Raw genomic sequence first — 25246 nt, forward strand, 5'->3', positions numbered from 1 at the left:
TGTTTTGAATCGTTTTTATTCAAGTAGTTATGGGTATCTTCATATATTTATATCAGTCCAACGTTCAATTGCTGTGTATGATTGACGTACATATTGTATTCGATATTTTTGCTGTAAAAGGAGTATTATGGAGTCTCACCTGATATTATTCAGAGGTGATAAAGTTATCTCTTTTGTTTATGTGATCAGAGAGCAGTAGCTCTAAATATTGTAATGAAATTTTTTACATCAATAAAGGATTCATCTTTGAGGCTGGGTTGTTTCCCTTAGTGAAGAAGGTTTTTCCCAGGATATCTGCAGATGGTTATTATTTAAGTTTTCTAGTCTAGTTACAACAGGAGCTTCCTATAGGTCGGAGCCTGCAAAGTGTGGTAGTTGGAGCTTCCAATGTGTTGGTGCTCATAAACTTAGGGGTTGGAGCCTCTAATAGGTTGTAGTCTACAAATCATTGTAAAAGAACAAGTTTATATAATCTTTCCAACTCCCAGATTAATATTTGTTTTGAATATTATAATCTTTATACCATCCCAAATGGGGCCTATTGTACCTTTATCACTTTTCCCAATGTGATGCATATTATTTTAAGCAATGTGGGATAAAGCCCCCTCTTTGTCTTTTAGTCACTTAAGTGAACATAGTACCTTTTTAAAATAAAGTAACAAGTTAAATAAACTTTAAAGGTCACTTAGCCAGTAAACCATATAATCATTAGTCATTAAAATAACTGACCAAACGAACTCAAATAAGCATGTGCAATAGCTCGTTGGAAAGCTCTCAGCGAGATGCTTCCAAACCAACACTGAGATATCAAGAATACTGAGCTCAGTTTACTTTCTTAAAATAGTAATCATCCGGACAACTTGCCAAAACTACTCTAATGGGTCTTAAACTAGAAATGTCTAGGCCAAATCTCGAATTGAACCCCGTAAAGAACCTTATCGCCCCCCAAAACCTAGGCGAAGTAAGTCGGCAACATGAAATTATAATGTCCCAAAAAAAGGGGACATTACAAAGCATCCCTTCTCAAATATTGCTTGCCCTCAAGCAAACCTCTCATACCTACAGAAACCAAATGCCAGGATCCCATATTCACCTCGAGAATGAGGTTCTACTCCTCAGTTGATGTACCCCAACATGCATCTTCCCAAACTCAGAATGGTGAAACAGTACAATAGGAATCAATATGCCAAATAATTGAATACCAAGATCCCAAGGCTCACCATTAAGAGACACCAATTGCCATGTGCTGCTGCCCTATGTACCAATACCCTCAGTCAGATGAATGCCTCACTCCATGAGTGACCTTGCGAGTCTCTACTGTTAAGTAATGATAGGAGCTCGGCAATATACCAACATCTACCCCAAGATGATAATGACCGAACTCTCCTCTTAGCTCCCTGATAAAAGGCAATACATAGGGATGCTCCCCCTGGATCCCAAGTGGGAACTTATGCATTGTCTGAGATACCACTGACCAACTCCTGTAATATTTGCACCACTATACCACTGTACCACTCTTGCAATATCTGTACTGATGACAATGACAGATCTGTAATGTCCCCGTCATAATATAAATGTACTCATTTAATCTTTGTAACGGGTCAATTGATTTATTTTATCTCGGGCCCATTTTTATTTAGTTTTCGTAGTTTGTGTCGTCGGCTAACTTGGTACACCCTCGGAAAGTTTTTCCCGATGGGTATTTAAGTACGGCTTATAGAAAGTTGTAGGCATGCTTTTTGGATTATATCTCTGTACTGCGGATTCCTGTTGGAGTTCGACATTGTTCGCCATTTCGGAAGTGAAAGACCTTCCCTATTTGGCTTCCACGGTTTCGGTGGGAATCAACCCTCACCTTATTCCGTTTGTGTTCGTCGCTGCTGTGTTTGGCAAGTTGTGAATTTCATTGCATATCTGTTCCTGTTGATGAATTCATGGATTTTGCGTATGCAAATTGTGTATGTCACTCTTTGCTAGTATTACTGTAGGCATTATAGTCTGACCATATGGCTTCTAACTCCTTCATTCTAATTCATTACGTCACCGTACGACCTTGGGATTATCACCTACGGCTCATTGGCATCCCTCCAAAATAGTGTACGACATTCATACTTCCATCTTACCCACCGTACAGCATTGGGACATCATCACTTCACAAGAAATCACGTACATCCAAACATAGCTTCCATACGGACTTTGGTTCTACCACCGTACGGCTTGTATTAGACATTGTACGACCTATTCTATATCACCATACGGTTACCCCTTCTTTTCCGTATGGCAACCCTCCTCTCGTTGCCTTATACACCGTACAACATCTGGTCTATTCCTTCCTTCTACTATACGCCAAACACCTATCTCCACCATACGGTTGCCATTTGCCACAACACTTCCAGTTTGGGTCTTTACGGCCACCACAGGTCAGTCTGAAACACCGTACGGGTCTCACCCTAGGGCACATTCGCAGAGATTTCAGTGTGACATCTATTACACCATAACAAAGGAACATTTCAAGATCCGACCAATCTATCTCCACCACTATATCACCCTGGTGACAACGGAGTAATCCTAATCTCTGGAACTCTGATGTGTTAGAAGGCTGAAACACAGATCATAATCCTGTGACTATGTAACAACACGGCATAATCCACCAGATGTAAGATACTATTAACACCTGGATACCTGATCACCCAATCTACATGATCCTGGATAAAGGGAAGAGTGGTTGGTGAATCACCAATATCATGAAGGCTAACACTGTCTTCAAGATACTGCTGAATAAAAAATGTAGACACCTCATGAGGAACGTAGGATAATGTGTGTTCTCCCCACTCTCCTGCAAATAACTCATTGGCCCTTGAAGGTCAAATAGAATCAGCAAATATATTACCAACACACAGGCAAATCACTGATAGCTGGAATATACCAACAAGAAAAATCACCAATCAACAAGTAGGCCATGGCCATCTCATATGAGCTGGGTGATAAAACTCTGGGTAAGCTGAAAAATCCCTCAAAGCATGCTAATGATAAATCTGAAATTCCTACTCCACCATAAGTACTCTCACTCATGTCAAAGTCTTCATAAAAGGAAGGTTCACCATTACTTGAAATTTTTGAATTATCTTCACTTGTGGTATCACTAACCATGTGCTCATGTGAAAATGTACAACTGTTGTCATAAAATTCAAAATTTTCAGACTCATCAACTTGCTGGTCCATAGAAATTTTCTCATGGAAAGTCGCAAACAAAAAATTCGTGATTGAATTACATTGTTTGCCTTCACATCTACCCACACTATGAATTTCTTCAATGATTTGCGTGATTTCTTGTGCCCTTGAATCACGATTATCTTCTTCATAAGTGGCTGCTCCACTCATTTGATTTTCAGCTTTGTGGATGGAGTAATGTGTTAAGCTCAATTGAAGGCATAACTCATCTACCTCACTCTCCTTGTCCCTTCCAAATTTTACTGCTAGATCTCTATCCATTAATAATTGTGTTGTGAGGTTTTCACACCATCGCCCCAAAAATTTTGGGGACCCTCCTTTTTTTAGTCGCCTCGGAAATTTTTTGGATTGTCCAACAATTTTTCGATTTTTCGAGAATCTTGAACCTTGAACACCTTTAGGCCAGTGGGAGAGACTTAGCTTATTTTCACCCGGTTTCAGCTTGATTTTCTGGAGCAACCAATTTCATGCTTAGGCTGGACAAAATTTAACAGGCAACATTTGGCAGGATAAAGTTGTGAATTTTGTACTTAGACATTTTCTTTTGAAAATTTAGATATAATTGTATAAATTTGGATAATTTTCAAAAAATGAAAGTTTTGTTAAATCTGGTCCTTTGGAAAATCTTCAATTTTTTGGTGAAGAGAGATTAATTTTGTGATGATGAAATCAAATTGCAAAATCGATTTTTAGGCTCTAAGAGAAATGATTTATTTATATTAAAAAACTAAAATTGCTTAGCAAAATCAATTTGGAGAAAATTGCAAAAAAATTGGCTTTAATAGATTAAAATTGCCTTGAAAACTTTTAATGAAATTGGTAATTTAATCTTGAAAAATGGCTTTTGGTTAGCCAAAATCCAATTTTAATGACGTATTAATTACTAAATCCTCATTAAATGGAAATATTTAACATCTCCAAGACACCATTTAATTTCCTTTTGCAATTTAGAACTAATTGGCATTTTTAAAAGGCAATTTTCCTTTTGGCAAAATTAAATTTTGGTTAAGTATTTAATTGTGGACCATAATTTTGCATTAATTATTGTTTTTCTTGCTCTCAGGGTCCAAGTCGGCCAACTTGGAGGGAGTAGGAAAGTTGGGTATAAGAGGAGGCCTCTCTCCCATTTCCTCCTCACTTCTCACTTCTCCTTCTCGAGGTGTTGGCGATTCTGCAAGTGCAAATCTGCACTCTTCTTGCTTGCCGAATTTTGTGGGGGTCGAAATTTGTGGGAGCCGAAATTCGTAGAAGATAAAATTCTGATTTTCAAGAGGGGCTGCAATTTTTTCCCTAGGTTGGGTAATTTTATTTGGAGGTGAATTACATGATAAATTTTTGATTTGCAAGTGGATTTGAAGTTCTTGAGGTCTAGTCCTAATTCCAAAAAGTCGCTGTATGATTATTGGTTAAGGTGAATTTTAATCATTTAGAGTTGAAATGGGTCCTTAAGTTGACATCCTTCTTTCATTCTAGTCTAAGGATTGCTTCCCTTGGTTCCACTTGTCTTTTGGTCCACCACTCTACCATCCCGTAATAGGGTGATGAGTATGGAGTATGTTAGTGCAAGTAAGAATCCCAAGCAAACAAACACTAAGAAAGACAAAGAGGATATGATGCCCAAAACACCCCCCTTCTTGAAAATGAAGCGAATAACCGACACTAATATTGGTGCAGTGGACATGATACAGATGAAGGACGACTAAAGGAAGAACAATCCCCCTTGGCAAAGACGATATCAATGAGACAGATTTTGGATTGAGGTTGGATGAGTTAGGAAAGGTTGCTATCAAAAGGAAGCATCTAGCACCCTTTCCTCTCTCAATGCTTTTATTGGATTTGCGAAAGAATATGAGAAGGATCATGAAAAGATACTTCAAGCGGCAAGTAGTGTGGCGAAGTCAGCAGAACTCATGGCAAAGCACACACCTTGTCCTCCTATGGAAGAAGTTAACGAAAGGCTAGCTAAGTTCATTGCCTTAGCTAAGAAAATGAAAGGAAAGGGAAGATTTATATTAGAGGATCATTTGATGTAAGCCCGAGTGGCAATTTCTCTTTTTTCTAGAATCGGACAAGTGTCTATTTTTTATTGGCCACCATTTTGGTGCCTTCTCATTGGTTGCCACTTTTTGCACTTTTTTTATTGGCCCATTGATGAGGTGGCAGCTTCTCATTGGCTGATGGGGTGGCAACCCTAATTAGAGTTTTGAAGATCCAATCTGGATCGTTGATCTTGTTTTGATCTCCACCGTCCATTGTATTTTTGGCCCCTATATAAGAGCATTTCCTCTCATTTGTAAAGTGTTGGAGAAATTGTTGCTAAGATAATACCAAAATCGCTCTCTTCTTCATTGTTGTGACTTGCATGGTGATTAAGAACATTGGGTGTTATTACATGTTTTCTACTTCCACATAGTTAGATTTCCTTTCAAGTTGTTAAAATTGGTTGTATTTCAAGTTTTTTAAGCAACGATAAAGTAGATGGATAGTTGTATGGTAGCGTTGGTAAATGTTTGATAGGGATCAATACTAGACCACTAGCATCCTAGCGGTTGGTTGGGAAGCCTTGTGTGGTAAACTAGTTTATTATTCCTTTGAATCATTGCACCTGTGGAAGCGAGGCCACTAGTCAGCTCTCATTAGGTTCGATCTTCGTCCATTTGCTAATCTTCCATTCATAGGAGTAGGAGTAGAATAGTGAGTAGTTGGGTAGTCAAAGTTTAGAGAAAGAAGTTAGAGGAGTAAGTCAAGTATCAGAACACATCCATTCACCTTCCACTACCACCACTTTCCATCAACATCATCATTGGCAAACACATCCTCCATCATCACCACCATCAACATTATCTGCCACCCGCATATTTCAAAAACCCATCACCATCACCATCATTCCACCAAAGCCCAAGTCATCCTTGAATGAACAGCGTATGGCAGAAACGTGATTACCAACGAATCACATCGATAAAACTGAGTGAGCATCCAATGGTGTAAGGAACATTGGAGTTATACTCGTGTCTCATGAGCATTAACTTTTCAAGAGAGGAGTTGCATGTTTGATATCCCATATCGAATATTCAAATCCTAATATGTTATGTAAGTGATACAAAACTTGCATCAACAAGTTGCAAGTAATCATATTTTATCATTTTCAAGGTTTCAAAAATAGTATGTAGGATAGGACTTGTGACACCACATACACTACCATATCTCTCTTCTATCACAACCTTCCACATGAGATCCTCAACCAATTTGGAAGAATCATCCATTCTTGACAACACTTGGACAATCTTGTCCTCTTTGACCAAAAACATATCCAATAAGTCAAGGAGCGATAATGGTTTTTGACCATCTCCTTCAAACACAAGTGAGCTGCTCTTCATAGAATTTTCTAATTTTTCATCACCTAGGGGAACAACATTTTCAGATGTGTCCTAACTCAACGCATGCCATATCATCCATCCTGCCAACATTGCAGGCCATTTGCTCCTCAAAATTTGACATAATTTCCAGCCTATTATTACCATAAAATTTATCCAAACTAATTTTCATGTCGCCAAATAAGATGTTGGAGTTTTCCATGTCTAAATAGGATGGGGAGTTGCCAACGTTAGCGGGTTGGTCAACTCTTGTTTGGGCCATCAACATGCTCATCAGAAGGACTAGTGTAAACAACTCCATAAGATATTTCTGTCTCCCCACTACCTGTTAGTATACTTGAGCCATTATTAGTGCTACTATCCAGTTGATTGATATCGGCCCTATGCAAATTCCTGTAATTGTCCTCTGCAAGGAGATCTCTAGCCAAAGCATGATATTTGTTTCACATCATATCCATCTTGTTTTGCAACTCTAGCTGAAAGTCCATGTAATTAATGAAAGGAAATTCTTTTTGAAACTGTGACGGAAATTTTATAACCATCGTACACTCTCCTTACTTTAGTTTTAATATTGAGTTGGAAATCTCATCCCACTGCCTTTGCCATATAGCTTTTCATGTGCCTGAGATGAACCCAATCCTGTTTCATAAGTTCTATTTGTAGTCTTACCTTTGCAAACTACACCTTGAAGCTAATTATAGACTTTCAGAATGTTATATTACCATTGTAATAACTCTACTAATTCTAACCACGAAGTTTTGTACTCTAGTGTTCTCTACTTGAAATAACTAGACTATAAATATTCTGAATGAAATACATAGTCTCATTTCTGTGTTCGATTTTGAAACTTTAAAGTCAAGCTGGAGAATATCTCAATGGCGGACTGGTTCCACCTCACTTCTTCCCATACTTCGACTTGTCACCAAAAATGTCTGCTTCCTAACATCTTCAGGAAACTCAACTGTATAGCTGTAATATTCTTGGAAAATTTTAATCACAAAGTTCTGAAACTGTACTGGGTAATTTCGTCAAATAATTTCAATCAATCCCAATATTCTTCATTACCAGACTTCTTCATAACCTCAACAATCAATATATGTTCAGAGTAATAAACACCACAATTTAGTGATTTGTAAACTAGGAGCCAATGAGCGTAACCTTCCAAATTTTGAATAATTAACTAAATCTAAGCATAAAGACTTTATAACAAACAGTTGTCATGAAAATTGTAGCTTATTTCAGAACTCATGCATCCAGTATACAAAACTCAAGGAAACAATGACTACAGTATTCTACCCGGCCCAAGAAAAATGCTGAAGTTAAATATTAGGAGCTTCATCCAACAATCTAAACTTAGCTCCTTGCACCTGCACTAAAACAACACCAATCAAAGCCTGCAATTTCCATTAGGCATCCTGACTTGGTCACGACATGACTAAAATTGTAACAGATTATTGTAAGGCTCCAAATACAACTCAATGAACATATTTGCAAGGCCACTGAAATTTAGCAATCAAAATGTACCAGCAACATAAGATGATCTTAACCAGAAAAATATACAAAATATCAATATGATCACTACGAGGCAGTAATTCTGTTGGTTATAAACTTTGTTCTTGGGTCAACGAGAAGACCCTTTCCTCCATTCACCTCAAGATCATGCTGAAATACAAAATTTGGAATAGTCAACTGTTCTCTTGGCACATATCTAAATAATTGTAAAAGCCTTTCTACATACACCACCTTTTGCCAGACCTCTTTGTCCACAAGCAGTTGCAAGGCCAAAATTGTAGCTTTCAACCCAAGGGTTGGATGGGGACAATAAATAGCATGCAAATTACGCTTGTGCTTCTGACCAAGTATTTGCTCCAAACGCTTTATCCATCCTAAACCAGGCTGCCTGTGAATGTATATACTGATAGTCCACGGCAATAGTAAGCTCCTCCATGTTGACTTGTGTAATATCCGATTGGGCAATGCTATTGGTAACCACGCCAAATATATTCCAGTCATTTTGAGTGAGTGTTGATGCCTCAATGGCCTGGTATGACCTGTTCATGATATGGTATGGAGGGCGGACGACTGCGTACTGTTTCTCCACAATCTTGTCGTGTGTTCAAACTGTCGAATGAGAGTGGTAGAAGCCTCACGTCACAAACCTGTCCCTATATTATATGCAGCAGCCCGAGTTTCCAAGATCAATGGACGTTAAAACCATGACCCCAACCTATCATGCGATATATAAATGAACTCGCCTAAGGAAAACCACCACGTGAAGATATACGGTAGGGCTATTCTGTTAGTTGCTTTCTCAACCCAATATAGAGTTACCTAGCTGTAAGGATCTTTGTCCAGATACCTGCAATTATTCGCCTACGGCTTCATGACTGAGTTTATATATATTCATTGCCCAAACCCTTATACTCTGAATACTGCAATGTAAGTTCACTGTGCTCTGGATCTAAATGCGAGCCTTTTTGATAGTGCCGCATAGCAACATTATGATCTGCAAGGTAGTAATACGCCTTTCCACACAGCAACAATGCCTCTAGATCATTTTCATTAGCTTTCAGTACAAATCCAGATTCGACAATAGCTCCTGAATAGTCTTTTACTCCTATTAGAAGTCTTTATTTTAGTAGCTTTGCCAAGTAGATAAATTGAAAGATGACTGATTATACCTGAAGCTAAACGAAGGCGTTCATCTTCTTTTACATTCCACAAATTGAAGCTTGGCTTTTAATGCTTGATCCTTGCCTCTTGGATCTAAAGGTCCTCTGAATCTGATGTTCCTATAAACACTTTATGCTAAAACTGATGGGGACACAACCCAAGAACAGAATGGAAACAACAGAAAAGGGAAATTATATTAACTGAGAAAATAAGCTAGTACAAATAGTACAGGAAAATAAACTTCAAAACATGCCCTAAGGGATTACAATAGCATAAATCTGGAGATAAATTCTCCTTATGGTACCTCCTCTCAAACTCCACTCCGAACTGTCTTTTACAATGCCAGAAATCTCCTTAAATAGACCCTGGAGGGTTAAGGACTAGGAGTACATTCTAGAAAGTGCTAGTAGGCATCCACCGACCAAATAGAAGGTTCCGGAAGCTGCATTAGAAGTCGGTGCAAATCTAGAAGAATCCAGAAACGGTAACTGAACTTCCGGGAGGCATAACTTTTGAACCGTAGCTCCGATTGACGAACCGTTTACATTTTCGGAAAGCTCTCGAAGCGCTCTATAGCCCTATGGACAAGCGTCGCTCGTCACCCATTTTTCGACCCTTTTCGAGGTCATTTAATGCCCCTAACCTGACTTTGAAGCATTCTTAGGAGGTCTCCAGAACCCGAAAAATTGCAATAACTTTCAAACCGTGGGGCCTTTTGACCTGATTCTTTTTCTGGAATGCTCTAATTCACAATTACATTCATCTGGCTAATTCACACCTTCTAGGTCACCAAAATGATGGCCAAATTGCATGCTCCTATTTTTTCGGGATTTTTAAACCCATTGATAGTGGAACTGTGAGAGTTGGAACCTTTATTTGACCCAAATGGGTATCCAAAAATGAAAAGACATGAAACAAAAACTAAGTCTAAGTACATTTTTTTTGGGTGACACAGGATTGCCCTTATACCTCTAGATGCTCCTGCATCAAAAACTATATCTAATAGAAAATTCCGAACTGCGTAACCTCATATACCATTTGAATATCTGTGACTAAGTTTTGATCATCCTTTTGGCTATACCCAACAAGATGGTAGGAACTAGGCTCTGATACCACTGTAATATCCCTTCCAGATATTTTACCAAAAACCGTGATATATATTTGTAGATTTAAATTCGAACAATGAACCAATATTTGATACAAATTCCAAAACCTTAATCTGACTTGTAACTCGCAGATTTGCATACAAGTAAACTCAGAAAACTTTGTTTTATTTCGCCAATATTCAAAAAGTACATATATAAAACCAGGAATTAACACAAATAACCACAAATGTGTTATTGTATTATACAACAGCAATACAATAATGTGCAACAATTCAAGTAATCCAATCTTATAAATAGAAATGACAATCAAATTGGCAGTGTAGATGAAACTTGTAAGAAGGTTAGGTTTGTGTCCAACCTTCAAATGCTTCTTCAAGGGTTTGTGTCCTAGAAGAAATAACCAACAACTGTTTCCAGCTTCTAGATTAATATTTGTTTTGAATATTATAATCTTCATATCATCCCAAATGGTGCCTGTTGTACCTTTATCACTTTTCCCAATGTGATGCACGCTCTTTTAAGCAACGTGGAATAAAGCATCTTTTTGTCCTTTAGTCACTTAAGTGAACATAGTACCTTTTTAAAATAAAGTGACAAGTTAAATGAACTTTAAAAGCCACTTAGCCAGTAAACCATATAATCGTCAGTCATTAAAATAACTGACCAAATGAACTCGGATAAGCACGTGCAATAGCTCATTGGAAAGCTCTGGGTGAGACGTCTCCAAACCAACACTGAGATATCAAGAATACTGAGCTCAGTTTACTTACTAAAAATAGTAAGCATTCGGACAACCTGCCAAAATTGCTCTGATGGGTCCGAAACTGGAAATGTCTAGGCCAAATCTCGAACTGAACCCCATAAAGAACCTCGTTGCCCCCCGAAACCTAGGCGAAGTAAGTTGGCACCACTGAATTATAATGTCCTAGAAAAAGGGGACATTACATCTTCAATGGAGTTTAGTTAAAAACTTGCAAGTTGAGAAATATCAGATAAATTTTGATTGTGTATACACTTGATTCATGAAGTAATAGGAAATGGGTCGATAAATGCCCCTGTAGGCAAGAAAATCATATCCATATCCTCTGCAAGTGGGCAACATAGGAAGTAAATGTGTTTCTGTTGTATGTAGAACCCTCAAAATGTAGCTCAGCAATAAATGTTCTGCTCTCGGGTCATGTCTAAATCAATGGTAAAAATTTACACATGCGCAAAAACACAACATTTTCACCAAAATGTTAAAAGCATATAACCTTTTCGGCCCTACGCTCCTTACTTTTCCATGTTGAGGACATGTGGCGGAATCGCGTGATCCTGTGATGAATAATCATCAAACATCTTTTCGCATGGGTTCACTTGAGCCATTGATCTCAAAAAAAAGATCGCCATTTGAATCCTTAAAAAGTGACTGTGACCCACCATGTCGAAAATACACAATGTTTTCTCTAAGAGCATATGTCGAAAATACACAATGTTTTCTCTAAGAGCATATGTCGAAAATGAAATAAAATATTACTCAATAGGAGTTATCGAGTAACATTGTTTGTCTGGATGGGCCAAAAATCTTTCTTTGATAAGCCATTTTAGCCAATTATGAAAACACAATGTTTTTGATTGCCTGAGAAGACAAGAGCTTTCGGCATAACATACACTATTAGAATGTCTCAAAAAGCTTCCTTGGGTAAGCCAAGCTACACCGATGGCAAAAACACACAATGTTTTTGACCACTTGAGAAGAGAACACAATACACTTCCCATGCCAACAACAAACAAAACTTAGCCCATGAGAGGTGTCTCTGATTGGTTATTTGTAATGGGCTAAAGGGGGGCAACAATGTCAACGTTTTTTGTGACTCAAGGGGTATGCTTGCTTGCTAAGCATATGAGCAATGGCCTTGAAACAGTCCATTGGGTATAGACTTATTAGCATCAAAACATGATGCATATCAGCCACAACATAAAATTGCATACCTACGACCTGGCAAAACCTCAAAATTCGCTATCTCCAAGAGGGAAATAGCTATGCTTGTGCACTTCTTGGAAAGCTGGAATTAACTTGTTTGTCATTTTGTGAGTTGAGTGAATAATAGGACAATTAATTAATCCACTTTAATTATTATCACTAGCCATGTGAATTTTTGTGTTTAATTTGATTTAATGACTAGGATAATTAATTAAGTAATGATTGTTAAGGTTGTAGCTTCAGTTGGATTAAATTGACCTAGAGATAATTCTTTTATGGTTATTGGTAAATCATCATTTAGACAAATACTCTTATATCTACTTATGTATATATATTATATTATATAATATATATATAATATTTATAGATATAGTTATATATATACTATTGTTAATATATTATCTAATGATGATTAACCATAGAGGCATGTCTCCTCTCATATTTATAAGTCATTCAAATCTGTATTTGGAACACACCAATATGGTGGCAGCGCTATTACATTTGCAGAAAACGATCCAAGAAATATAACATGGTATCAGAGCAAGGCTGCAAATGTAAGAATGCAAGGCATGGAATGCTTCCTTCAAAATGAATTGACATTGGAATCACAATATATATAGGATTGTAGTACATATACATATAAGATCGCAACATACAATGAAGAGGGTAGTGTCCATTACATGAGAAACACGAGGGTCTTCCGCATGTCCCATAGGGGAGAGTCAAATGCAGCGTGGCATCAAATAAGGAAATGGAGAATCTGCAAATTATTGTGATGGGCATTTGAATATTGCAATGGGCACCTATGTTGTGTGATTCACAAAGTCATCATTTCCTTATGTTATAGTTAATCCCATCCATTGTCTATTTTACTCCCTTCTACCTACAAAACTTTTTGCTGTTGTTTGAATTATTATTGTTGAACTAAGGGTAATTCTTGACATCTTAAAGACGTAAATCAAACTTGTGTATTGTTGTACAAATTACAGCAGCAATGACAAATAATGACAGCACTTCCCGTCATCTTTTGAAGTCATCTATATTATGAAGCCATCTACAAAATATGTATTATCTTCTATTTGTACATCTGCAAGGTATGGATTGTCGAGTGGTGTCTGTACGTTCAGACTCATCTGCAAGATATCAATTATCGGGTGACTCATCAAATGGGAATGTTGGCATGATAATACTAGGGAACAAACATAAATCATTCTTCATGTCAAAGTTACATGCTCTAGATGGTGTCTACTCACACATTACCGCTTATTAACAATGATGGATAGATGTCTAGTTATTTACCATAGGCGACATCTGGAGTTTTGTTTTGTATCAGGCAAACAACCAACTACAGAGGTCAGAAAAAGGAGAGAGTGAAGGCATCAGCAGAGGAGAGGGTTCGGGAAAAATGATAGCGGCAAAGTCTTGTAGACATAAGTTATGAGTAAGATTCAAAGAAGTGTAAGGCATAGAAGTGGAGATGGAAACCTAAATTAATCAACCATGGGAATGCATGGATTGGTCTAAGATTGAACATTACGAAAGTTACATAGAAACATAGTTACACAAGCCCAGGGGACAGGGGGATGAGGGGCAAGTTTCAAGGATGGGGGGACAAAGGGGCCTCAATTTGGGGACGATGGGGGGATGGCGGTGGGGGATGGGAGGTTGGGGACGGGGTTTATATAGTATATACTATACATATGATACTTAAATGCTAATTATGAAAAGATATATAACAATATAATATATAAATATGAAGTATAAGTTCATCAAGACCACTATTGCTATTGTAGTTTTACATTGTATTGAACATTGAACAATGAACAATGAAAGAGATCTAAGTTCTAACTTCTAACTTCTATCAAATAACTTAAATTATAATAATCAAAGATTGAATATTCAAATGGTATCAAAGTATGAGTATCATTATCTCATCAATCATTCAATGACATCATAAACTTAATACATCAAATTGCAATGACCATGATATAATCACAACATTCAATGTTACAAACTTCAAATGACAAATATGATAATATCCAAGTCTCAAGTACAAACTACAAAATAAAAAGACAAAATGTCAAGTACTAAAGGCCCAAGGAACGCCAAAATGTAGTAGAGGCTGCCTAATCATCCTTGTCAACCTGAGGCTCACACGCAATAAACTCATCCTCCAAACTCTTGGCATCTTTAAGGGTAAGAGCCATGAGAGGACCACCAACTAACCCCGCATTAAAAGTATTTGCATCGTCATCAACTTGTGAGGGCTCTTATGGCTCTACATCCCATAATGTTGCAGGGTTCTCCCACACGTGTCTTGCAATCTGTGATATGCAAGGCACAATGTACAAGCACTAGCTTCTCTACTTTCTTAGAGGTAAGTCTGTTCCTCTTAAGAGAGTGGATGAAGCTATAAGTAGACTAGTTCCTTTCAGAAGTTGAAGAACTAGATACCTAAGATAACATCACATTAATCAAATGACTAGTATGAGAACCAAAAATTTGAAATTAAAATTCATGACTAAAAGTGAAAAGACTGAAGTAAAAGTGAAATTGAAATTTGAAAGTGAATAGTAAAGGTTCTAAAGTTGAAGAACATGAAACCTAAGATAGGAGACGAACGGCTAGTGTGGTAGTTGTTGATTTGGGTCCATGACAATTCCACCACAAAATAGGATCCTCTTCTGCCATTGTTTGTATGTCAGCCTTTTCTCTAGCTAGATAGCTCCTAAGAGTAGCAAATTTGGTCCACTTAGTGTGGACCTTCCTTGCTGTCTCAATATCATACATCCTATCAATGCACTTGAAGAATCCTTCACCTAAAATTCAAATGTTAAAATCAGTAAATTAACAAATTAAATATTCATAAGTGCAAGTTTATTAACTTCTAACTTTCAAGTGTAAGTGTACTAAATTTGAAATTGATGATAGATTACCTCATCATTATTCAGTGGTGTAACTCTCCCAGGCCTAGGCATGTACCACTTCGGATTCAATGCATAAGCAGCCATATGTAAGGGAGTGTTGAGGCTGTCCCATCTACGTTGAATAATAGGCCGAATGTGCTCAGTGTAAAATGCTAAACTCGGGTCCCTCCACCTCTCCAAGAGTAGTTGCATCTACATCCCCATATTTGATGACCTGGAAATTTGGAGTGATGAAAGAGACAATGTATTTTGCATCACTCCAAAATGCATTGCTCTTCACTATCTCCTTCACCCTCAACCCTTGCTCTGTCCTGGAACCATCCCACCTATTCCACTCATTCATCATGACCATGAGTTGCAATGACTCCTGCAACTCAAGCATTCTCTCCAAAAGAGTGAAGTAGGATGCATATTAGGTCTCAACTAGTTTCAGGAACTCCTTCCTTGCGAAGCTTCTAAAAAGGGCATGTGATGTGTGGTGATTGCAGATAAACATCTACACATCTCTAGCATCACTCACTACTCCCTTAATCTAGGGAATCTTCACCATGTCCTTTGCTGAATTGATCATGGCATGCACACAACATGGAGTCCACCAAATATGTTTGTAAGTTGTCTCAACAAGTCTCCCTACAGCTCTACACACAGGTGCCACATCTGTCACTAGTTGGACCACACTTTGTGGCCCAACCTCCTCAATAGCATCTCAAAGTATATGAAACTGAAAATCAACATCCTTTCGATGCCTTGAACAATCAATAGCCCTGAGAGAAAATGGCCTCTCTATGCATGCAATGATGCTATTGATGAGTGGATGGTTCCTAATTTTCGTCCAACCCATCCATGATGCTGTGACCATACTCCTCCCAAATAGGCCTCAAGTTCTATTTTAAAGCAATCTTGACATACTCTTTATCCAAGATTGTAGTCCGCAATTTGTGCTCACCTAGTGACACAAATGATAGTCCTCCTCCCCTTGCCACCAACTGCATCATCTCCTTATAATAAGGAGACTGTGTCACATGAAGAGGTATGCCATTGGAAAAAGGAAATCTACCAATAGCCTCCTCTAGCTCATCTCTCAGGTGGGCATTAAATAAATCAGCAGTGGGGTTACTTTCAGAGGACACCTTTCTTTTCCCCTTGCTGGACTTTGCTTCAGGCATAGCACTAGATGTAGGAGGACCTGGGGCTGCCCCTACAAATTATGTAGCCAAAGGGCTTTGTTGTGGTCTACCCCTAGGACTAAGAGTAGAAAAAAGTGGACGCCCCTGCTCATAAGCCTGTTGAAGATTCTAAACCTGTTGCCTACCGATCAAGGTGGTAGGTGCCTCAACACCCAAGTCATCTGGGCAACCCCAAAGATTGATGAACTCAATTCTAGAATGCAAATTTTTTGATTTCATCAAGAACTTGCATGCACCCACATCTTTTCCTATCCAAAAGAGGAAACGTGCATTCACTCTAATGATGCTCCCTAACCATTTTGTCTTACAAATGTTACATTTCCACTTCCTTGTACCACCACCTGCAGCTGTCTGTGCAGTTATCCTTGTTGCAAATTGTCTAAGAGGAGATTTAGAGTCATAACTACCCCTAGCCCACTTTGCCGAAAGAGTGGAGGGGCAATCTGTAGCTGGTGGACCGGGTGGCCAATTATTTGTTGATTATGAATCTGTTTCTTCATTCTCTTCATCATGCTTAGCCTCATGGTTATAATTTTCTGGGTTGCTAGGAGAATGGGCCTTTAAATATATCTCACCATCACTGTGATTTGACCCACTTGAGTCATGACCTTGGGAGCTCATTTTCACACTGCATCTCACAAAATGAAAATAAAATAAAATAAATACATGTTTTCAGCCTATGACTTTCTTGAAAATAACTATTTTTTAAAGTAAAATTTTAGCAACAAAAAATTGGAAATGAAATAAGAAACATCTATTAAAATCTAGAAATGAAATTCAAGTAAGAACTAAAAGCTACAAACCAGAAACAAAAAAACAATGATCTTGACTTGAAAAATCAGAAAAAAAAAAAAAAAAAACCATGAAAAACCCTACCTTTAGCTTCACAAATCCCTTGAACAAACTAAAAGATCTTGTTTCTCCTCTTCTTCTTGCTCCATCTTACTCCTTTTTGCCTTCCATACACTCCACTCAAAGAATCACCCTTCTATGAGCTCTTCACTCTTCTTCTTGCTGCTGTTGCAAAAATTAGAAAACCATGGAATGAATAGAAATAAGAAAACAAAGAGATTTAATGGGATTTCAACTTCTAGACGCGCCCCACATACCCTAGGATTAGGAAACATTAAAAAATATTATAACAAAGCCTTTTAATTTTAATTTTAATTTTTACTTTTTCATGCCAAAAAGCAGGGGATGATCGGCCATCCCCAGCTGGGTCTAGGAGGAGATTTAGAGTCATAACTACCCCAAGACCACTTTACCGAAAGAGTGGAGGGGCAATCTGTAGCTGGTGGACCGGGTGGACAATTATCTATTGATTCTGAATTTGTTTCTTCATTCTCTTCATCATGCTTAGCCTTAGGGTTATAATCTTCTGGGTTGCTAGGAGAATGGGCCTTTAAATCCATCTCACCATCACTGTGATTTGACCCACTTGAGTCATGACCTTGGGAGCTCATTTTCACACTGCATCTCACAAAATGAAAAAAACATAAAATAAATACATGTTTTCAGCCTATGACTTTCTTGAAAATAACTATTTTTTAAAGTAAAATTTTAGCAACAAAAAATTGGAAATGAAATAATAAACATCTATTAAAATCTAGAAATGAAATTCAAGTAAGAACTAAAAGCTACAAATCAGAAACAAAAAAACAATGATCTTGACGTGAAAAATCAGAAAATAAAAGTAAAAAACCATGAAAAACCCTACCTTTAGCTTCACAAATCCCTTGAACAAATTAAAAAATCAAGCTTCTCCTCTTCTTCTTGCTCCATCTTACTCCTTTTTGCCTTCTATACACTCTCCACTCAAATAATCACTCTTCTATGAGTTCTTCACTCTTCTTTTTGCTGCTGTTGCAAAAATTAGAAAACAATGGAATGAATAGAAATGAGAAAACAAAGAGATTTAATGGGATTTCAACTTTTAGATGGGCCCCACATACCCCAGGGTTAGGAAACATTAAAAAATATTATAACAGAGCCTTTTAATTTTAATTTTAATTTTTACTTTTTCATGCCAAAAAGTGGGGGATGATCGGCTGTCCCCAGCTGGGTCTAGGGACGCGGGGACGTCTCCCTCCCAATGATGATTTGGTGGTGTTGGTTCCCAAAACCGCAGATTGGAAATCCAAGAGCCTGCCACTTCTCCAGTAGGATCTCTCAATCAAATTTTGGCCAACGAACAAAAATCGCTTAGATTCCCTTGCACTTCGGGCTCCGCTACACCCAGGCGGGTAAACCTTCACCTTGAACACTGACCACTCAATTCAAGGGTTTTCTATAGTGAATTTAAACTTTGCGAGTTCCTCGGCTGGCAAGGTCCTTGAATTTGATTAGAATGAAACTGAAATGTTGGATAATGGTTAAATGTTTTGAACAATTGAATAATAATAAATTTGATGCTTGCAGGAGGAATATATGGATTTTCTGACTTCAAAAAAAAAACTAGCGCCTTTGCTCATCTGGGCGATAGAGTCAACTTCGGTGAACTTTTACATACAACTTCATAATGTTCAATGCACTTGTACTGCCAATAATTTTGATAATCTGGATGCGACAAACCAATTATAATGCAATCTTAAATTAGTCCAGATTGAATTTTAACTCCACTGAGACAAATTGGACACAGCTGCGGAAACAATTAAATATTTCATGACACCTATGATGATCAAATTTAAAATGCTAACTGGCCATGTCCACTTATCTGATAACAAAATCATATACAGAATTTTAAAATATAATTATGAAGGACGATTCGCTTGCAGTTTAAATCTCCACGCCATTAAAGGTAAACAAAAGACATTTTTATTTTATTTAAAAATAAAATAATAGACTTTATTACAAAATCATAATATTGCCCTTATCTCTCCATACAATAAATATAAAATACTTCTCTTCTATTGAATAAAATGTTCGGATTTGTCTGGATATGTCTTGAATCTCCCCCATTGAGAAATGAATTCTTCCTTATTTATATTTGTTCACATGAGGGGACATGACTTTTCAAAGTCAAGTATCATATCATTTGAAATAATATAGATCACACCTTCTCATTTGTTTAACTTTTAATTCGTTTATACTGTAAGTTAAAACATTATTACTAATTCTTTTTTGAGAAATTGCTCCGGTCTCTTGGACTCCACAGTTGACGCACACTGGAACCGATGATAATTTTTAATCGTTCCAATTTGGTGATTCTCGATATGAATGGCCCTTTGTCTCTTATGAAGATCATCGGTGTCATATTCTGTATGCATTGTGAACTTCATCGTATACCGTCAACATCCAAACCACTCTTTTATGCAATTCCTGTACATTTTCCAGAACTTGACGGCTCCTCTGCTTCTGTTTTTGTGGCATATCAAACATTGTTGCCATATATGATTGGACCTTTTAAGCACCGTGTCTGGTTGTTCCGTCCTCATAACGTGAATTCTATTTGAAATCTGGGTGCCGTATTTCCTCAGACAGTTTATTGCAAAAAATATACGCATATCTATTTGTTACGGCTTCACCAGTGCCGTTTCAATACATTTATCTCTTAATTGAGCTGGGAATCAGACCGTGTTGCAGATGGTATGATTTATATCTGTATATGATTTTGAAACAACTTCTCATGAAAGACAACTCTTTCCGGACGCGGGTCTCTCTTATGATCACAAACATATTATTGTTTAATGGAGTATCTGCGATGGAAGGCTTCTGATGATTATGTATTGGCATTTATATATATCATATCCATTGGTATTTTGTTAGCGCTATCAAGGATTCTGAAACATGGTTCTTAGGAGAGCTTCGTGACCTGAACAGGTAATATGACATGGAAAAACTCAAAACACAGTTGAAGTCAAAAGAAGATGGTGACGGAAGTTCTTTCCAACATTCCTCAACAAGAAATGGATGTGGCAAACAATCACATACAAGCAAGCATATTTCATGATATCCATTCGCAGACTTCTCATTGCGTCAATCCTTGCAAAATTTGTGATTCCAAAACTGCAATAACTCTGCCTCAATACCAAGCCACATGCAAAAAGTAGTAAAACATGAACAGCCACTTGTACAGAGTTGAAATGAACAACTTTACTGCTCCTTCGATAGTATAGACAAACCTTCTCTTGGAAGGATGTTGCAGATTCTTTATAATTGAAATCAGATATATCATTCCATAATGAAACCTGTTGGTTGTGAATATGACTGATTTGCTTTTGTGAAAATGATATCATTTGCCTTGAATCCAGATTGAAAAGACAATGAAATGCAAGGTTTTTTATCAGATTCTATCAATGATTGTTCATCCCTCTGTACTGGGAAAAGTCAGGTATTGTTCTGGAAATGGTGAACGCTACTGTACTCGCTATCACTCCATTAAGTCTTCAAACTCTTATTGAGATTCACCTTCTGTCTTACAGAGGAGTCTTTATTCATGCCGGATTCTTCAAGTCTCAATTGGAGTGGTCTTTCAGAATCAGAATCATTAGATGAAGATTCAGAATCACTGCTTGAGCTGCTGGTGGAACTATTGGATTTGATGCTGGTACCTGTCACTTCCTTGGAATCTGCAAGCAACCTAACAGGCTCTGAAACTTGCAAACATTTTGCTCCTAGTCCTCTGTCTCTCAGATAATTGCTCACAAGAATCTGAAGCTCCCATAGGTTATTGTCATTGCAACACTCAAGATCAATCCTCAACTTCATCATCACATTGGGTAAATCCTGTATGCTTTTTTAGGAAAGTATACATTTGTTCTGACATGTTAACAGATAACTCCTCAAGATTCTTCCTAAGCTTTGCCTTCTCAGTAAATGACATTGGAGGCCTGCATATTTCAGCCTTGGGTTTCTGGTTAATCTCAAGTTTCACGCTTACTTCTAGTGCAAATGCAAACTTGGCTATAACTTTCTTTTCAGCAACAAAGGAATACACAGTTCTAATAGAAGAAAGAGCTTGTTCGGCAATGCTGCTCTCCTTCCTATACTCTGCATGCATCTTTCCACCTGCACCTTAATATCAAGTTCCAAGTTTTTCCTTGATTCTGCACCATGAACATTTTGTGGTGTTACAATACTCTCGGGAAGTTCGTTGGTTGCAAACACTTCATGATCTCCAGCAATTTTACTGTCTTTTTGTATTTCCTGGGCTGGTTCCGTAAATTTTTATTTGCAGTATCAGTCATATCCATCCTGTTATGATTAGTGTATTGTAATCTCTCTGTCTGCCCAGCTGCTTACAATTTATTATTCTGGGCTCTTGCCAAATTGATATGTGCCTGAAATCTTGCACATTCTTTCCAGTCTTCATTTTCTTCATACATTGCCAGTCTTTTATCAAATTCTCAACATTATTTCATAAATGGAGATCTAAATTTTGCAAAAAATTTGAGCTCCATCAGGTGGTGCCACTGAGGACACGGGACGCCACCCCCCATCCTAGGTGCATAAGTCAACCATCCATTCTATGACAGCACAAGAGGATTTTGACTGGTACAGGCAATAGGAAAAGAACAAGCATAATCAATTATTTTAGGAAGAGGGAATTCTACTTCAGGCCCTTGGAGATTCAGGAGCAAGATTTTGTGAATTTTGGGACACGTAGGTACCACTGTTATAAAAGAGTAAATTACAGAACGGATCGGTTTACTTTACAGAATAATCAAGGCATTACAAGTATTAATGCATACATTATTTTGGGACAAAAATGTATTATAAATGAGTCTTCCTATTGGTTTGAACTTTGAAACTCTCCTTGAGAATTTGAATGAGCACAAACTTGGGATTCTATTTCACAGATGGACTGCATAGGGCTGTTTTTCATAATCAATCACAGTTGTTGACACTCCAATTCCATATTATCGGGCAAAAAAGAATGGTGTATGGTTGTGTCTTGTTGTTTTGAAAAGAGCTTGGTGTTTTACATGAAAGAGCTGGCAGAGACATTTCTTTTGTGCATAGTCCCACTTTCCTAAGAATAAACAGTCCAAGAGATGTACTGGACAGGAGGACTAGATCTCATTCAGATTTTCTTCTGGCCTAATAAGAGGACGCTGAACCTTGCATTTGCACTGAAGCGTCGTGGAGGCTAGGTGGAACTGGAGTTATTTGATATACACCTTGAACTGTAGTTACATATTACATCTTCCAGGCTCATTAATCTATAAAAAAGGCTAGAAACCCTCATAATGTCATCGGAAGTATTCACCTCACACTGCAAACTGTTTGATGATAAGTTCACACAGAAACATCTTTGTTATTGTGAGTCTGAAATATATTCTCAGATCTGCAGGACAACAATACGCTAAAGAGTATCAATTGTTTTGATAGAATGCAAAAGAATTCAGTGAAAGAATCTTGAAGAGATAGTCACTACTCCAAGCCATAAACAAGACTTTCATTTTTTATCCAATTATGGAAATCAACTAGATTGCTCATAGATAAAGCAAATTGTCAAAATACAGATGTAGAAAAGTCGTGGTTATTAATGCTATCTAAAACACATGATATTACGTAATTGAAGTTTGTTGACCAAGAACAACTTCCAACATATGATAACGTCATCTCATCTCCTTGAGAACTATATCAGAAGCATTTGGCAATATAGTTCTTGTGTAATGTGGAAAGAAAGAAACATTTTTTAAAAGCCCCATTCATGTGTAAAGTAAGGAATGGAATTTAATACGGTATGCAAATGGGAGTAGTATTTGAAATACAAGGGAAGCCAAACAACCAAACTCATTTCCACTGTATAGTCAAGATAGTTTAGTCTGTACCCTATCTCATTCATACAGAACTCGATGATAACATGCATGAATTGAACAAAATTGTTGGTCTACCACAATGAATGTATAGTAAAGATCAATAAATGTGAGCTACCTGTTTCTGAATCGACAATCCAAATTATGGGAAAACATCACAAGTTAGTTTTCAGATCAAATGCATGGAGAAGGAGAAAGGAAATTCTACAAGGAATTGCGCTCCAATTTTTTGGTGCTCTTGTAAATGGCAGAAACATGGACTTAGAGATCCTGAATTTCAATTACATAGGCTCTCTAATCATAAATTAGATCGGATTTTGAAAGGCCAAATGACATTGTCTAAACTAACAAATATTAAATAAATGGTATCAATGTGATGGTCTCTTCATAGATGTTGATAACTAACAGAATTAGAGGTCGATATCATTCATCAACGATTGTCTCTCATTAGACTTGATATTGATTAAAAATTCTATAAAAATGAAGTATGTGGGAATTTTACATTGTGTCCAATGTTTCATTCCCATTGGAGGCATATGGACCTTCATTGGAGCAATTAACATCAATGATGTTGATGTAGAGATAAGTATTTATTATTCTTAAGTATTACAAGTATCTACTCATTATAGTCTCTCTTATTTGTATCTCTATATGTACTATATGAGCTATTTTCCTTGATCTTTTCCTTTGTATCTGAAGATGATCTTGCAGGAAAAGAAGAATGGTACATTAGGCATATTGTGCAGACTCAATCGTATGATAGTAGCTCCGAAGAAGTTGTGATCTAGATTTCATTAGTCATCTAATGATCAAGCTGGATAAGGTAAGGCCCTTGAAGAAATATCCTTGATGATTGAGATTATGAGTATCCTTCTATATTAAGAGGGAGTTTGACACTTCTTCATAGGCAACGCGGGAGCTCAGAAGATTGATGCTCAGATGGAGTCTAAAAATGTGTATGTGGCTACATGATTTTGATGGGCTTACCCTTGTGTATATCATGAAGAAATAACGACTTATCACCAAAGAAAAAGTCAAAAGATTGATATCCGATTCAGAGGGAGTCCAACAATCATTGTTTGGCGAAGAGAGGGAGTAACTAAAGGACTTGACTTCCTAGGATCTTTTTTCAGAAGGAGAATTTCGAGGTGCAATTCCTTGATAATAAGTTTTTCTCTACAAAAGAAAAGTTCGAAGTGAAATTCTCTGTAATTCATTCTTCTTTCTAAGAGAGAAGTTTGGGTGAAAGTCCTTATTCCACCCTCTAAGAGCAGATATGGTGGATCTATCCTCTGACTTGGTTCATGTTGGATATCATGAGAGTTACTACTATACATATGTGGATTATGTCATGAAAGGTGACAATCTTTCATTGATATGTTTGTGAGGTTGCTATTGTTAGGTGATGACCTTAACAATGGTTTGACCTATTATCACGATTGACTACATTTAGTTGTTGTCCCTGAGTGTCGGATATCATGGTAACAAATGTATCATGATAGACTACATTAAGTTGTTGTCCTGGAGTGCCAAAGATCATGATACTATATTTGTTGTTCTTGTTCTATTATCATGATAGACTACATTAAATTGTTGTCCTAGAATGTGCTAGAGATCATGATAATGAACATATCATGACAAACTACATTAAGTTGATGCCCTGGAGTGTGTCGGAAGTCATGATACTTGTCATGATGGACTACATTAAGTTGTTGTCCTTGTGATCATGCCTGTTATCTGACAAACTATATTCAGTTGTTGTCCTAGAGTGCCAAAGATCAGATAACACATATCTTTCTAAGATATAACATATTCTTTTGGTAGGCATCAAGAATTTGATGCCAGTGCACATATCGAAAGAATATAAGTATGATGAATATCATATGATTGACATTTCTTGTTAAATCACTCTTTAGATTATATTGAAAGATAACATTTAAGCTGATGGATATATGTTGATATCCTTAAATATGTCATTTCAGGAATATTACATTGAGATGATATCTCTTCATATACTTTAGAAC

The 25246-nt window shown here is 37.2% G+C and overlaps 1 protein-coding gene across 1 annotated transcript in view; it reads left to right on the forward strand.

Moving 5' to 3' along the window:
- Positions 1-25246, forward strand: part of LOC149553958 (DNAJ heat shock N-terminal domain-containing protein) — a 193998-nt gene that overhangs the window by 162215 nt on the left and 6537 nt on the right. The gene's annotated exons all lie outside the window — the stretch shown is intronic.

Source organism: Cupressus sempervirens, chromosome 6 (assembly GCF_028749045.1).
Source record: "Cupressus sempervirens isolate cs-2001-9-10 chromosome 6, ASM2874904v1, whole genome shotgun sequence".
In the NCBI taxonomy this organism is placed as follows: domain Eukaryota; kingdom Viridiplantae; phylum Streptophyta; class Pinopsida; order Cupressales; family Cupressaceae; genus Cupressus; species Cupressus sempervirens.